Source organism: Triticum urartu, chromosome 1, assembly GCF_003073215.2.
Source record: "Triticum urartu cultivar G1812 chromosome 1, Tu2.1, whole genome shotgun sequence".
Lineage (NCBI taxonomy): Eukaryota > Viridiplantae > Streptophyta > Magnoliopsida > Poales > Poaceae > Triticum > Triticum urartu.
Genome location: NC_053022.1, coordinates 510,608,707 through 510,625,366, shown reverse-complemented (window position 1 = coordinate 510,625,366; position 16,660 = coordinate 510,608,707). Strand labels below are relative to the sequence as shown.

The following is a 16,660-nucleotide window of genomic DNA, read 5'->3' as shown; positions in this document are numbered from 1 at the left end:
TGTTTTTATGAACACAATTTGTTTTTTGAGACACACGCCACACTCACCGCACAAAAGTTTAACATCCACGGACCTTGGTCAGCCGCATTTTTTTTGTGCTCCCCTAAGTGCACACAACAATCATCAGATACCATATACATGAACTTCAATGGTTGACAAACATGAACTTCTTACTTATTTGTCGCCGTGAATATCAAAGACAAAAGTGTGAGCTTTTTCTTTCCTCTTTTTCCTTTTTGATCCTCCCGAACTTGCATTTTTCTATAGATATTTTTTCACTCTGTTTCTCAATGCACTGCTACAACCAGTTGGAACTTCTCAATAATACAATATAAACTAACATACTTGAACTTCTCGGACACAACATTTTGACCTTCACAAAAACAAATAAAAATCAGAAAAATTACACAGTTGTACAAGCACAACAATAGAGCAATTTTCTCATTCACTAAATTTCATAACAAGCCATCACCTGTCCCAACACCGATCTCCATGGCAGTAACACCGTCGAATTCAGACGACGTGAAGCTCTTGTGCAACACAAAGTCAGGTTAGCAGCATGGCTGCCTTCCAAACATGTAAACCAACAACAGCAAACAATGGACCACAAATGAAAGAAGGATGATACACAGTAGGAAATCCGACACTGAATGCTCTCTAGCAAGAAGCCCGACGCTCCGGAGCAAAGAGGTGACGCCGTGCTGCACGGTGAGCACATGATCCTTGTTCCTTCTCCCTGCAAACCAAGGAACATCAATCAAATTCATAACACACCAGCAACGGAAAGACAGCCACAGAACAAATGCCTTACTGTGTCTCTTCATTCTCCGATAGAGAACGAGATCGCCGTCATCATCCATGGCGACAGCATCCGACGAGCCACCTTCTCAATAATACCAAGAATCAAGCCTGAAAGCGAACAATCCGTCGTCTACGGTAAGAGTAATGCAAAATGGAGCATGTACCAGTATTCACATACTTTTTTCTCTGCATCAATTCTGTACCTGTATGGGAAGATGAGTACTATAAGAGTACTATAAGAGTAACATGTGTTTGTACGTGTATGGTAAGATGAGTACTACAGAAGTAACATCCAGAATTTCTATATAATGCACGCAGGTTCACATTCAAAATAATATCTTCTTTGTAGTATGCTTTTCTGTTGATGCAATACTTCATTTTTTCACCTGGATTTGATTAATGCCAAGATGGTGGGTGTCGTTTCTCAATAAAGTTTCTTCAGAAGTTCAAATCTTCCCAAACTGAAGAACAAAAGCATTCTGCACAGACAGGGGTGTTGCTGGGGATTGAGACGCTTGTAGACGAAGGTAGAGGATGCGGGTATACAACATGGGAAGGTTCGGACGGCGAAGGTCGGACGGCGGGCACTGCAAAAATCAGCCAATTCCTCTAGCGTGATCCAGCCAAGGACGGGAGCCGTGCGTTACCTGGCGCGGAGAGGGAGTCGTGCTGGACGCGGAGGAGCCCATGGATCCGATCTCGACGGAGATCGCCACCTCTCCTGGCCAATTCGGATCCCGCCTCGTGTGTGTCTCCCCCGCACCTTCAGCTACCACGACTCCTCAGCGAGCCGCGCACGGCACCCACGCGGCACGAACGGCGGAGCGGGGGCACGCAGCGAGTCTCTGCGCCCGTGTAGCCGGCGGGGGGCACGGCACCGGCGACAAGAAGGGAGCCGCTCGCCGACGGGAGGCACGCGGGATGCGGAGTGGGGGCGGCCCCGCTCTCTGCTCGGGGGCTAGCTAGAGCAATGTGCGCGGAGGCTCTGGTTTGGCGGAGGGGAGGGGGGCGGCGGCGCCTTGGGTAGGTCGACCGACGGGAGGAGGCGTGCGGGGCGGCGAGATCCAGGGCGCTCGGTGGAGGGTATCGAGGGGGCTGCGGGTGGGGTGTGTGTGGGGAACAGCTCGTGGCTCCTATGTAGGGTTGGGTGTGATCTAAATAATTATTCTAATCTTGAAATTATAATAGTGCTATCCTCTATATATATATATATATATATATAGGATTGTGATATTTGGCACACGTGTGTCATATAAGCAAAATTGCCACACCTCTACTTTTTTTATTTTAAAGTATCACACGATCCCCCGTCCTTTGACCTCGCCTCCTCCCAAATGACCCCGGAGGCTCGCCCGAGAAACATGTTTCTCCCGCACATCTCGCGCGCTCACCCCCGAAAAAACTGTCACTTCTTCACGTCTACCACATTATTTCTCCTCAGGACAAAGTTACCATGATATTCGTATGCAAGTTATCAGGCCTGTGTTGCGTAACTTACCATACTATTTACATAGAACGTACCAGGTATTATGCTTCAACAACTACACCCCTTTAAAGTCACCAATGTATTTTATACACAAGTTAGAAGGTTTTTGATGTGTAAAATACTGGTACTTACACATAAGTTATCAGGGTATATGTACATCAACCTCCCCCTGGTCAAAGTTACCATGGGGGATTGTACATGAGTTACCGGGTCTATAGTTCGTATATTATCATGATACTTGCATCTAAAAACCTGGGTGTGTTTCGGTAGCATTTTCCATAGGTCAAAAATTACCACGATGTTTTTGCGTAACTTATCACGCCTATAGCACGTGTGCCCCTCATGACACTAAACATTATGTCACTTTCTCGTGGCACGCCATGTGTTGTGTTCATCCAAGAGGCCCACGCGCGAGGCGAGTGTATGTCTTTAACAACTTATTTTCCTTTGGTAAAAAAAGTTACCATCATGTTTATGTTGCAAGTTATCGGTTATGCGGTGCTTATATTATCATGTTATTTACACGAAAATTATTGGGGATGTTTTGAACAACTTTTTCCTGGGAGAAAAAGTTATCATGATGATTTTAGGTAACTTATCAAGCTCATAGTGCTTAAAATACCATGTTATTTACATAAAATTTATCAGGGGTATGTTTCAGCAAATTCTCCCCCACGGGTCAGAAACTTATCATGGTGTTTAGTTATCGCAGTGCATATATTTTCATGCTATTTACACATAAAAATGCCAGGGGAGGGAGGTATACTACCGTGCTATTTACACAGAAGATATCGGAGTATCTTTTCAAAAAAAATTCCTACGATCAAAGTTACCATGGTGTTTCTACCCCAGTTATCAGATATGCGCTGTGTGTATTACCATCTATTTACACATAAATTATCGGGTATCTTTTCACATTTATCTTCCCCAATAGTTAAAGTTACCACGATGTTTGTATCTAAATTATCAGGTCTATAGCGTGAATGTTATCGTGCCATTTACAGAAATTACCGGGGGGCGGGTTCAACAAATTTATTCCCAATGATCAAAGTTACCACGATGCTTGAAACAAAAAAAATTCAGTGCTAACATATTAAAGGCAAAAACATGTCAAAAACAGCATTCCCCTTAGCTTGTTCAACAATCAGTGTCATAGGTGAGGTGGTTAGTTCCCTTTGTTGATTACCTGCAGACCAGAGATCAAATCCTAGTCCAAGCATTATTTTTGCCCGAAAATTGGGAAGTCGCGTGGGGCCATAATTGACGATTACGAAAATTAGGAAGTCACGAGCGGGTGTGCCCGCGGGAAAGGAAAGAGATCGGAGAGTGCAGGAAAGGAAAGAAATCGGGAGGTCAGGTCGGAGGACGTGCGGGAAAGAAGAAGATCGGGAGGCGTGTGGCAGTTTCGCAATCTGGCACACGGTTGCCATATACATATTTCAAAGCACACACACAATATATATATATATATATCTTTCCCTACTAATAAAGCAGCGATAGCTTCTGTGGTGTCCTGTCGTTAGGCTTTTTGCAAAAAAGTCCCCCCGTTTCTGAAATCAACCCGCAGTCCGTTTTTAAGTGACTATCAGAGAAAACGTTTCGTTCTTGCAAAAGAGTCCCTGTAGTTTGTCGATTCAACCCACCGTCCGATCAGATTTGCAAAGAAAAAAAAGACACGAACCACACACACGGGCTCGCCTCCTCTCCCTCGCCCACGAAGTCCTCGCCGCCGCCACCACCCACGCCGCCGCTTCCGGCGAGCTCCGGCGCCGCGCAGCACGCCCCCGAGCTCCCCACGGTCCGCGCCTCCCTCCCCTCCGGCCAGATTCTCCGCTCCTGGCCTCTACCGCCCGCTCGCAACCCACCCCCGTGGCTAGGGTTTCGGGCAGGCTTCGCCGGCGCGTCTCCGGCGGCCCAGGTTCGTCCCTCCTTCCTTCTTGGCCGGGATCCACCACCCTACACCTCACCTTCTCTTCATATCCTCTGCTGCAGATGCAGATGTAGCACCCCATGGGAGTTCCCATCCACCACTGGTGGCAGATTCTGGAGATGTGATGCAAAAGAAGCACAATAGTTCAGTGATGATTAGGTTGTTTTTTCCCAGCTGAGAATTTGAGGTTGTGTGTATACACTGTCAACAATATTTCAGAAACAAAATAATCGTGTACATCCTTGTATGGGGAAAGGTGGGCTGTATAAGCGTGGACATTAATCTTCCCTTTTTGTGCTATATAAGCATGGACATTAGGTAGTCAATTTAGCCAGATATAGAATTCGTTACAGTATTACATTTACAAAAGGAATATAGAAGGTCACATATCATTTTAGTGGTAATTATTCAAATGGCTAACACAAGGTTCAGTAGGAATAACATTATGATGTTCCAAATATGCAGCGACATGACTAAAGCTCAAATTTCTAAAGTGGTTGTCATGCTTGCCATAACAGCGTTGATGTTTTCACATTTCCTCAATTTATTGGTAAGTTTGGATGTTGTAGTCTGATCTGCTTTGGCAAGTCATGTTTTCCTACAGGGTGATGATGTTTATGCATCTAGGGAACCATGGAGATTTTAACATGTGATATTTCCTCAAGCAAACTAAGTTCTTTTGCAATTTGCTGCTCAAGTTGTGGCTCTCCTGCAGGTATGTCGTTGTGGTCCTTTCCACTATATTTATTTGACGTATATGTTTCCAGACAATACTTAGGTTTTGTACTACATGGTAAATGAAATGAAATTCCTAATATGCTAGAACGTACAATGGTAATTGTTAGTTTCACTAGATGAACCTCGCACGTTATTGCGGAATATTTTGCAACATATTTCAATGTGATTCGTTGTATGAATAATGAATATTTGAAGTAATAATATGACGGCTAAAACTGAAAATACATATAATTTATTATGTTTGATTACTATATAAATAGCATAGTAGAATGAAAATTCTCTTCAATGTTTGCATGTTGAGAGAGTCTTTTTTCCATGCATGTATAATGATGAAGTCACATGCTTGCATGTTGGAAGACATATGATAGTGGAGGTGGGCCTTTTATCATGCATGTTATGGGATGATGTGGCATGCTTGCATGTTAAGAGAAATAGTTAGTGGGGGCTAGCTTTAGATATAGAAGATTAGTATTTCTTGGCAAACCATTGTTCTTTCTTGGTCTGCTGAAAATAATTGTCATCAGTTTTAGTTTACATTGTCTATAGAGAAAGTGATGTTTTTTAAGAGATAGATGAATGATTTCAAAACATGGATTAAGCCTTGTGCGAAGTTGTGTTCCCAACTTTTAATCTCTCTGCCTTCTTACTTCAAGGCAAATCTTCCCAACAAGAAGCATAACAGAGGCCTCTCTTTCAATGTCTGAAGATTGGTATCTAATAACTGGCCATCAGAGGGAGAAATTCAGCTCCATAACCTCCATGTAAATACCATCATCTATTTTCCCTCTTGCCCACTTCTGTTACATATTTACATTTTTGTGTTGGTATGTTCTAAAGAATCTGCACCATTTTTCCCCTTGTGAGTAAATTGCCAGAAATCTAAACTCATGGGCAAATGAACTATTTGATTCAGTGCAAACCATTGTTCTTTCTTGGTCTGCTGAAAATAATTGTCATCAGTTTTAGTTTACATTGTCTATAGAGAAAGTGATGTTTTTTAAGAGATAGATGAATGATTTCAAAACATGGATTAAGCCCTGTGCGAAGTTGTGTTCCTAACTTTTAATCTCTCTGCCTTCTTACTTCAGGGCAAATCTTCCCAACAAGAAGCATAACAGAGGCCTCTCTTTCAATGTCTGAAGATTGGGTATCTAATAACTGGCCATCAGAGGGAGAAATTCAGCTCCATAACCTCCATGTAAATACCATCATCTATTTTCCCTCTTGCCCACTTCTGTTACATATTTACATTTTTGTGTTGGCATGTTCTAAAGAAGCTGCACCTTTTTTCCCCTTGTGAGTAAATTGCCAGAAATCTAAACTCATGGGCAAATGAACTGTTTGATTCAGTGATTTGCCAGATCAACAACAGAATATTACTAAGTAGCTCATGTCATTAACTTTTTAATAATGATGCACGTGAGATATACTCCAAGGTATGCAGACAGGTATTTTTGGTAGAATATGTAGTGGTAAATCAACTCTCATGCATGCCCTTTTCTGTATCATGTGTCCTACTATCAGTTAGATAATAGTAGACATCGTCGACATTGGCACCATTGGGTTGTACGATCTGATTTCTAGATTGGCCATCATCAATGTTCGATTGAACTGTGAGAAACAACCTTGACCTCTAGGAGAGTACACTGACAATCAAATCTAGGAGGTAGTCTTGATATTCACATGCTCATTGCTTGTCATTTCTCAAATTACTAAACAATCACTTAAAAAATCTGTTTGTCTTGGCTCGAAGTATGAATCTGTTGCTCGTAATTGTTTTTTAGTTCGATATGTCTTCACATTCATACAATTCTATGAACCTACGTGTTCCCGTTGATACTTTGTAAATCTTGTACTGGCTACTACGGCTTTGTGCATTTCTCAAATACAGAGGCCCTCCAATCTTCTTAACTTATCTAATCATGACTGAAAATTGTTATTCTACATTTCAAGCATCGGGTCACTATCAGTTAGGAGTTGAAGTTCGGAGAAAGGGGCTAAAACATGATTCGCCAGCTCTGCTTTACTCGTACCATAGAGTTCATATTCTGGTAGTTTTGGTGCTTCTGAAATTGCTGATAAATTCCAAATTGCCCTTTAAGTGTTAGATAGTGGAGAGAACTGGTGTGTGGGCCAGTGTCAGCCCGTCTGTCTCAGTTGGGTGATTCTGAGACGGACCAAGATACTGGTTCTGCCACTGCTTCGGTGGACTTGCAACCTCTTGCAACAGATAACCTGATACCGGACACACCACAACAGCATTACTCAGGGGTGATTGGCATGACGATCGTGCATCGAATCACCTTGGTCCTTCAGAGCGAAATACTCTAGCTTCTTGACTATGGTGGTACAGTCTGGGGAACGATTTTCTGTACAAGAGGAGGTCAAAAAAGGGCATTGCTTATTGTACATGCATTAGATTCTACAGGCAGGGGACCTTCAGCTTTGTAGTACTCCTGCTGTTTCATGAAGCTTCAGATTATATTACTACATTTTCCCTTTATTGTAAGAAAATCAAGCATACACTAATAAAATTAAGCATATAATACATAGTAATTTAATCTGAAGCTTCATCAAACACTAGCAACAATACGTAGTCTCTCCAAGGCCTATATAGGTATGTTTATCTTGCTGTTTCAGGTTAGAATAATGATTTTAAGCCATGTAGATAACCTTCAACTAGCAATGCCAATCATATAACCCTTGAGCATGTGACAGAGTTTTCACCCTCACCATGTCCAGTGACGTTGCTAGCAGGAGTAAGATGTTTGGGTTGGCGGAGTCGGCGGCCGGTAGTAAAGCAAGGGTGTTGTGTTACAAATTTTTCAACAAGAAATTCGCATAGGAATATATTTTTCCTTCAATAATGACCCTTTATATTTTTAGTACTTTCAATATTGTTTCGCTCAAATAAAAGTATGTTTTGCTACTTACAAAATTGTATCCTTGTGAAGTAGTTGCTTTTTTACTTACATTGAGAGAAGGTTCATCTTCAGTGTATATAAATTCCATGTCCTTTGCAATATTTGGCCGCCTTGAATGATGCACATGCTGACCTTCTATCTTTGTATGTTGGGTGGAGTCAAGCCCCTACATGCAGTAGAAGAATCATATTTAAGGGTTGTGGTTCAGAGTTTTTCCATGTATGTTGGTGAAGTCATGCAAGTGAAGCACCTCATTGTCCCCTATATTTTTTTGACTTGTTAGTCTATGTATGTTGGGTGAAGTCATGCAAGTGAAGTGATATATTTTTCCGATTTGTTTGTCTATGTATGTTGAGTGAAGTCAGTGAAGAAGTTCATTTTGTTCGTCCTTTAGAAATTTATTTTGTTTTGTTTCTGATTAACAGGTAATACTGTCCAGTTTAGAGTGCCTCCTAAAAGTTTGTGTTTACTTTACCGTTTCTTCATGATGAATTTACAATACACGACGATCGAATAACTGCCCTGCAGCTACTATAATTTTTTGAATTGCTATGATGGATTTTACTGTACTGTAGTACTCAAAGAAGTCTACTTGTTTTTGTTTTCGTAGTAAATTATAGTTAATTGATGACTAACCTGATGATGGATTTAGTGTCCTGTAGCTTCTATAATTTACAGCTCTATAATTTTTTTGATTGTTTGAATGTACAGTGACCTTCTGCTTGAATTTACACTACCCTGTTTGAAGATTTACAATCCTATAACTTCTGTAATTTACAGCAGTACCATAAAGGTTGTGATTGTTGTATTTTACAATGACCTGGTATAGATTTTACAGTATACAGTTACCTTAATTTACGGTGCTACATTTTTCTGAACTATTGGTGTTCTAGACATGTTTTGATGATGCTCTTAGGTGTTGATCTTCTTGTACTGGAAGAACTATTTGGAGGAGATTGCGAGAGTACTGACCTGCAGTTTGTCTTCTTGGTGTGACTGTAGTTTCCTGATTGTGTAGCTATTATGTCCCCTTCTTCCTCCATCCTCTTTCTCGTTCTTATCTGATCATAAAGCACACATTGTTACTGGTTGTTTCTCCTTATTTTTACGGAAGTTCCAGTATCTTTGTTGTGATCTGGTTGTTACTGACTGTATTATAGTAAAACGAACACTGTAAAATTCATCAAAGCTCGATACACTTTTAAAGTTACTGTTTATCATAGTGAGTTGACTGTAAATTTCAGTCGAAAAAACTGTATTTAAAGCTTCATGACGATGAAATATTTAGTATGTGATTAGTTCATAATGTGTTGATCATTGTACAACAAGTTGATGATGATTTTACGGCAGCCGAATGATGAATTATAGTATGTTTGTGTTCAGCAGTTTCCTCTACAAGTAGTTGATTAAAGGCCAATTCAATTTCAGTCAATTGTAATAGACACTCCTTTTTTTAATACCAAAGTGTTTTTTTTTTTGAGAATCACCAAAGTGTTATCTGTGTACGTGAAATGTCCATGTCAAGAGCTTTCTTTGGGCCAAGCCCAAATAATGAAAAACACAAGAATAACGACTCCCCACCAAAGAACAAACTTATATATAAAAAAAACTCAACATAGTAAAAATAGTTTTATATATTCACACTTTTTAAAAACTGGTCAAAATTCCCAAAAGTTGTTCCATTTAAAAAGTGCATTTAAAAATGTTCAAAAAACAGTCACTATTTTTTAATAAAGCACTTATTTTTATTAAACAAATCGTGTTTTCTGAAATGAAAAAAAGAAAACTGAATCAAACACTATTCCATGAAGTCTTCAATTAGGCGAAGAATGCCATGGTGGCTTCTGAACGACCAAAATTCAACCGAGAAGCAACAATGTAACATTAGTACCGATGTTTATTAGAACTGAATATAAGAAATGGTGCGTATATGACAAAGAAATTCAAGACTTCATGGAGTCCAAGGTTTGCTGGGTGCGTCGTTCAAGAACAAAGTTGCCCATATTTTAGTTGCAATAAGAATAAGCTTTCTAAAACATGGTTCCATGTCTTGCCAGCGTGTGTTATCACGCTCAGAATCAATGAAGACTGGTTAATAAATCACAGCGATTCCAACTCAAGAAAAAGGGAAAGAGGTAAATACACCAGAGGTCTTAGAACTTGCATGCGACGGTCACTTTGGTGTACAAAATTGCAAAATACGTATTTATGGTCACTAAACTTGCGAGACTGTTCAAATACAGTCACTCTCTCTGTACGCGAGCGTATCCGTCGATGCCAGCATGGCATGGGCCCATTGTCAATGACACATGAACACATTTTTGCACAAAACCCCTTCTTCTTCTATGCAAAATAAAAAATCAACAATCGATGGGACGAAAAGTTTAACTGCCAGATCTCGAACCCTGACCTAATGCTAGTACAATACAGGTCATACAAATTGCGCCACACATCTGTAGACAACTATTAAGAGTAACTAAGATTAATGTACAAAAATGGAAGCGCTCATGGAACAGAAATGGGCTGTGGTCCGGCGATCCATTTTGCACTTGTTTATTTTTCAGAAATTTGTAGATAGTATGCAAATTATAATGCCATTAATAAGATAATTTCAAATAATTTTCATGTATTATTCTAAAATAATACTTATGAATTATAAAAATGTTTGCATAATAATAACATAAATAGTTTTTAAATATTCATAATAACACCTATTCGTTTTATTTGAGAAATTCGTGGATCAGAAAAAATTGTTCATGTATTATTTTCAAATAATATTGTTTGTGCAATTCAAAATATGTACATGCGTTAAAAAACTACATGGCATTTATAAAAATGTTTAAACACTGTGAAAAATATTCATGTAAATTAAGAAATGTACATTGCATTTAAAAAATGTTGACACATTTTAAAAAAAATTGCGAGTTTTACACAATGTACAATTATGCTCGCATGGTTCAAAAAACTGTTCGCGTAGTTTTTCTATTGCATGAACATATTTTGAACACGAACATTTTTTACAATGTTTAAACATTTTTTAAAATGGCACATACTTACAGAGAACAAGAGTGATAAAAATATATACATTGTCTATCTCTAAATTACATCACATGTCGCAGTTGCTTGGTGGTTGGCTTATGCGCGAGTGAATCTCCATGTCACAGGTTCGAACCCATCGGTTGCACTTTGCGTTCTTATTATTAGAAGACATAAATTTCTTCATTATCACTTTTTGGGTCCACCCGGATAGGATATACAGTTTAATATAGTAGTGCAAAGTAAACACATGATACTGTTGGCGTGGTGGTTGTTCAATCATGCCACTTAGCAGTACGTCCAAGTATGGAACCCCGCCGCCCCAGTATTTTTCTTATTTTAGGGGTTCCTATGTAAATAAAAAAAGAACTGCAGGCTTTTCTACAAATCTATCATACAAGAGCAATTACGGTGGCTGACAGCGGGCCCGTGCCATGCTGGCGTCTACGGATACGCATGCGTACGGTGAGATTGACTGTATTTGAACGGCCTCGCAAGTTTAGTGACCACAAACACGTATTTTACAACTTTGTGCACCAAAGTGACCGCCGCACGCAAGTTCTAAGACCTTTGGTGTATTTACCTCAAAGGGAAATTGTACCTAACGACATATGGAGCAGGTTTTGTAAGATTCCACGCCCGTTGCAACGTACGGGCATTTGTACTAGTACATAATATATAATCTTTCCCTATATATATATAATAATAATAATAATAATAATAATAATAATAATAATAATAATAAAGCACGGATTGACTCCGTGGGTTCACCGTCACAATACGCTTCTTCCCGTGAATTTACGTTTTCAATTCGAATTTAAAACATATACGTGAGGTGGTACTAAATTTCGTCCGTCCAATTTTGTTTTCACAGCTTTATATTACATGGGCCAGAAAATTTGCTATGGGCCACGGGCCGCCTACCCGGTTCCAGCCGAACGCGCGCCGGCTGCTCTGGCACGGCGGCGGGTTCAGCCTCGGCGTGGACCTAAACGCTTCATTTTTTACATAAAAAACCCTATGTTTGTTTGAAATACGGTCCGTTCTCTAATTCATCTTATCCAAACTCCTCCTTTTCCAGCGACGGCGGAGCATGGGCAGGTGACGGGCAGCGCCCTTGTCGTCGGACGGCTACAACCGCGGTGGAGGAGAAGGCGGATGCCGTGGGTGCGTGCTTGGGTAAGGGAGTCCACCCTTGCGTGCTTGTGGGCGTTCATGGAGGATGGAAGGGGGGTCAACTTCCTGTGGGTGCGCCAGCTGTGCTCGTGGGCGTTCATGGAGGATGGAAGGTGGGACAGCATCCTGTGGGTACGCCGGCCATTCGCCGCCAGCACTGGCCGTCCGCCGCCACCAGTCCTCTCCGGACTCCTTTGTCGTATCCGTCTCAACCTCCGACTTACTGCTGATGTGTTGTGATTTGGATAGGAAATTGGAAACCGGCCCTGTCCTTCTCTAACACAAATTGATGGAGCGCCCGACCCGGATTTGATTGGCTGCTATTAGTAAGGGTCCTCGGCCGGAATCTCCATTAGGTCGTGCCTCGGGACCATAATCTCCATCATCCCGTCGAAATTACAATTTTTGACCAAACGTCCAATGTCACCGCCGAGTTCGCCGGAGGAAAAAGCGCCGAGTTCGCCGGAGGAACAAGAACATCCGTCGAGCCGTGCAATGTCTCCTATGGCGGCTACACGAGAGGTATGTATCCCCTTGAAAGCTAATCACTCGATGGTATCCCCTATTTTAGTCATTGTTTCTGTCCCATTGCTCTGACTGCGGTTATGTTTTTTTTCCAGTTAACAAGTAGCTCTGCAGAATAGATATGCTAGCTGCACCTAGCAAACCAGGATTAGGAGGTGTATTCAAGTGCAACATATGCATTGATCAACAAAGAAACATGTGTGTTTCTTAGCGTGTACTAAATAGCTTTTCTCTCTGTAGTTTCTGGGGTTGTCCAACATGTGTTTCTCAGATTAATGCCTTCAACACCCCTCTTTCCACACGCATGCATGTAGTAGCAGATTGCCTGATCTGTTGGCCTAAATATTCTCTTTGCCGTGCTGTTATTATTAGTTCAGACTTGCAGACCCATGTTTTTTGCTCAAATCAATCTGTCAAAACTCCATTACAGTTGCACAAGATGACAAGACCTGATATGCAAATGTTTGCGTGGAGCTAACTTCTCTGGGCATGCGGCCAGTGTGTATGTGCATATTTTTCAGTAGAATTAAGTGCCTGGTGCCACTTGAAAGAATAAAATAATGATCAGCTATTTTTTGTTACATTATTACGATTTAGTCAACATTGATGTCCGTCTGCAAAAATCTTATTTTGATCTGGAGTTGCAAAGATTTTTTACAAGCATTTGTAGAATGGGATGCGCCGCCGCCACCGCCAGCATGGTCCCAACAGCAGCCGCGAGTCTCCACGATCGGCGTCGCCGTCCGTCTGTGCCCTGAGCTCGACGGTTCTCGGGCCGACAAGCGTTTGTTCGTGTCGCCGCTAGTGTTATGCGTTGCTCACCACCGCCCCAGATCGCTGTCGTGCGTCATCGCCGCCCCAAGCTCCATGAGCTACTTGAAGAGGGAGTGCTTGGCCTGCTTCATGTATTGTCTCAAAACAACTTCCCATGCCATATTTCTGTGCTTCATGTATTGTCTGAATTGAGAGTTTCAAGGATCCCAAATGTTCCAAAGGATGAGCAAAGTCATGAAACGCTTCGAATTGATGATTTCCTGCCAGTTTGGAGTATGCCAGTACCACACCAAACAACTTTTGTTGTAGGACACTGAATAAATAGACGAGAGCAAGTTTCTGTGGCTTGGAGACACATGGGGCAGATGTCTGAATCAAGTATGGTCTTGTGTAAATTTCGAAATGTGTTCATTCTTCCGTTATGCAGTAGCCATCCAAAAAGAATACATTGTTGGGCACCCTTGAGGACCAAACCAGAGAGAGACTGGGATCATCAATTCCTTGGTATCTCTATCCCCAACCAAACTATGGATAATCCAACCTTCGGTCAGGTTCACTATCTTCAATCTTAGTGCTGCATATTCCTATTTGAATGATACTTGGTGCATAAAATTAGTGATTCAGAAAATTCATTTTTTTCTTTGTTACGAACAAATTTGTAACTCTCCCAGATAGAAGATTACCACTAAAAGAGAGCAACTATTAGTCTTGGTAGGTGAAGTCAGATTGTGTACTGGCATTGTTGTAATCTCTGTATCCTATTTCTTGCCACTGTTTGTGTTATTTTGCTTACACAGAATGGCCATGTTTATCTTAAATTTCCTCTGTCAATTGCCTTTAAACTAACAAATCAGGGTAATAAATAGAATGTGTTTGTTCCATTACACAAAACTGTACCATTATCTACTATTGAATAGTTGGATCATAAACTTTTCATAATCTTTTGTTGTAGAAGAGCAATGTTCTACCTACTTATAACTATATGTTATTCTTGAGTTGTTATTTGTAGAGTTAACTACCCATATCTTTTATAACTATACATTATTTGCTTATAACTATACATTATTTGCTTATACTTGCCAGTAGTGTAGCTTTCTGCTGGACCATATATCATGCCAGGAGAAGTTTCAGTGACCAATGGAAGCTTTGATGTATTCTTTTGAATCAAAAGTAATCGTCTATTACCCATGTCAGGTTTCGACTCAAATTGTGGTGCTTCTGTTCTATGCATTTTTATTTTCTTACTGATGCTATGTTCTGGCATTCCTTATCTTTTATGCTGATGTGTGTCTTAGTGCTAATAAGACCTATTTTTTTTCCAATGGTAAATCCACCTTTTCCCCATCATGTGACTTAAAACTAACCTGTTTCGGTGTAGTTTTTCTTCTCTTTCTTTTACTGTAACATAGACCATGCTCACATGGTCGCAACTTGTAAACAGAGATGGAAACGTGCATCCTGATCTCTCAAGCATGCAATATTTTTCCAGGGTGACAATTTTTTACATGGCTTTATATCTGAAGACACCTTCTGGTTGGCTCTATTTGTTGTATATAAGTTATATCTGAGTATTCCTTTGGATGCTTATACCATAACTGATGGCCCTGGATAAGTTATATCTGAAGATACCTTTAGTGACCCCTTTCTATGTTCATTGGTGGATAATAGCGTAAAAAAACTTGAATGAAACCATGAGTAGACATAGAGGAACACTACTTGGGGCAGTACAATGTTATAGTTGTCGCCTTGTTGAGAGGTGAGCAAATGCATAAAACCATCAGAGCAAGGGTGGGTGAATCATGACTAGCTCTGATTTACTTTGATGTCTCAGTGCTCAATTTATCTTTTATGTACGATTATTTGTCCTGCTCTTGCAATTCTCACACTTTATGTGACAGAAGATCCCACGAGAATTATCATTGTTTGTGTTTAAGAGAGCCATAAGATTTATCCATATCATAGTGAGACATTGAGTTATGTATTTGCTATAGACTAGATGACTGAATCTCAGTCAAGTTTTTCAAACATGCAAATTATATCACAGTTCATTCTTCATTCTTCCGCAAGAGAGACAAGGGGACTACATGGAGCAACAACACCAAAATATTTTTATGCATTTGCAAGATAACTGAATCCCAGGCGACTTTTCAAACATGCAAATTATGGTACATTCATGTTGCAACGCATGGGCAATTAAATGAAGAGGGTCAATTATTTGTTTACTAGGGATAGTGAGATGGGGAACGGGAAGAGAGACAACGTGGGCAGTTCTTCTCGCAACGACATTGTCTTCTTTTTCTTAAAGTGTGCGTGTTTGTGTAGGCAAGTCCTTATGTTTAGGCCAAGCCCAAATAGTGCAAAAAATATTACAAATAAAATATAGTTTTCAAAAAGACAAAACATTATTAAAAAACATCTGTTAAAAATTCCTATTTAAAGAAATGTTCCAATTTCATAAAAATGTTAACTATTCTTCAAAAAGTGTCCTGATTTTTATGTAAACGTTAACTTTTATTAAAAATAAGAATATTTCCATATTTAACACATGAAGCAGGTTTTTAGGCTAACTGCACGCTTTATTTATTGCTCAATAATGTTTGGAGGAACACACTTCTTTTTCACATGAAGCATGGTGTGCCTCTTTTTTCGCCCGGTGCAACGCACGGGCATTTGTACTAGTAATAATAAAAGGGCTATTGCTTCTTCTCATCATAATTTCGTCCATCTTACAATTTTCGTCCGTCCGTGTCAAAACCCATCGTACGCCAGTTTCGCTTTCGTCTAAAAAATCCTTCCTCGATATCTACTCTGGTCCGAGAGAAGGACTAAACCCAACATCCACACGAGTAGGCCGAATTAACCATCCCGTTTGATGCGTCCGATGGCCCAAGGAATCAGGCCCACTTATCCTGACGAGCCAGACCGAGGCAAAAAAATGTTTGAGCCTAAATCTAACACGCAACCTACTGTTGAGCGCATAACGCCACAACCAACCAAACTAGGTTATATTCAGTGTTAAAAGGTCAACTCGCCTGTCAAATAATACCACATCGCCCCCTTACATGTGATCCACCCAATTTATATATGTCATTAACTTCCCTGGGAGTTAAGAAGTCCTCTTGGAAATAAGAGAGAAAGAGAGAGATGATAAGGAGGGAAAGAGAGAAGAGGGGCTAAAGAAATTAAAGAAAGAGAGGCTGATTTCAGAAACAAGGAAACAAGGAAAAACAGACGCGATTCACGTTCCTCAAGAGGGCTGAGTAAGGAAGG

General features: G+C 40.5%; 3 long non-coding RNA genes across 4 annotated transcripts; 2 read left to right on the top strand and 1 right to left on the bottom strand.

Moving 5' to 3' along the window:
• Positions 1–299: 299 nt before the first annotated feature.
• On the bottom strand, positions 300–1,361 carry LOC125537039. Of its 2 annotated transcripts, XR_007295507.1 has the most exons (3): positions 1,188–1,361; positions 812–1,004; positions 300–736 (listed from the first exon to the last, which is right to left on the bottom strand). It is a non-coding gene; the product is annotated as an uncharacterized LOC125537039 (long non-coding RNA). The 2 variants fall into 2 exon arrangements; XR_007295505.1 differs by having other exon boundaries at positions 812–1,361.
• Positions 1,362–4,331: 2,970 nt separating this feature from the next.
• Positions 4,332–7,361, top strand: LOC125537034. Its single transcript, XR_007295503.1, has 3 exons — positions 4,332–4,376; positions 4,822–4,932; positions 6,044–7,361. It is a non-coding gene; the product is annotated as an uncharacterized LOC125537034 (long non-coding RNA).
• A 4,573-nt stretch (positions 7,362–11,934) lies between these two features.
• On the top strand, positions 11,935–14,982 carry LOC125523853. Its single transcript, XR_007290463.1, has 3 exons — positions 11,935–12,204; positions 12,341–12,613; positions 12,712–14,982. It is a non-coding gene; the product is annotated as an uncharacterized LOC125523853 (long non-coding RNA).
• The last annotated feature ends 1,678 nt before the right edge of the window (positions 14,983–16,660 follow it).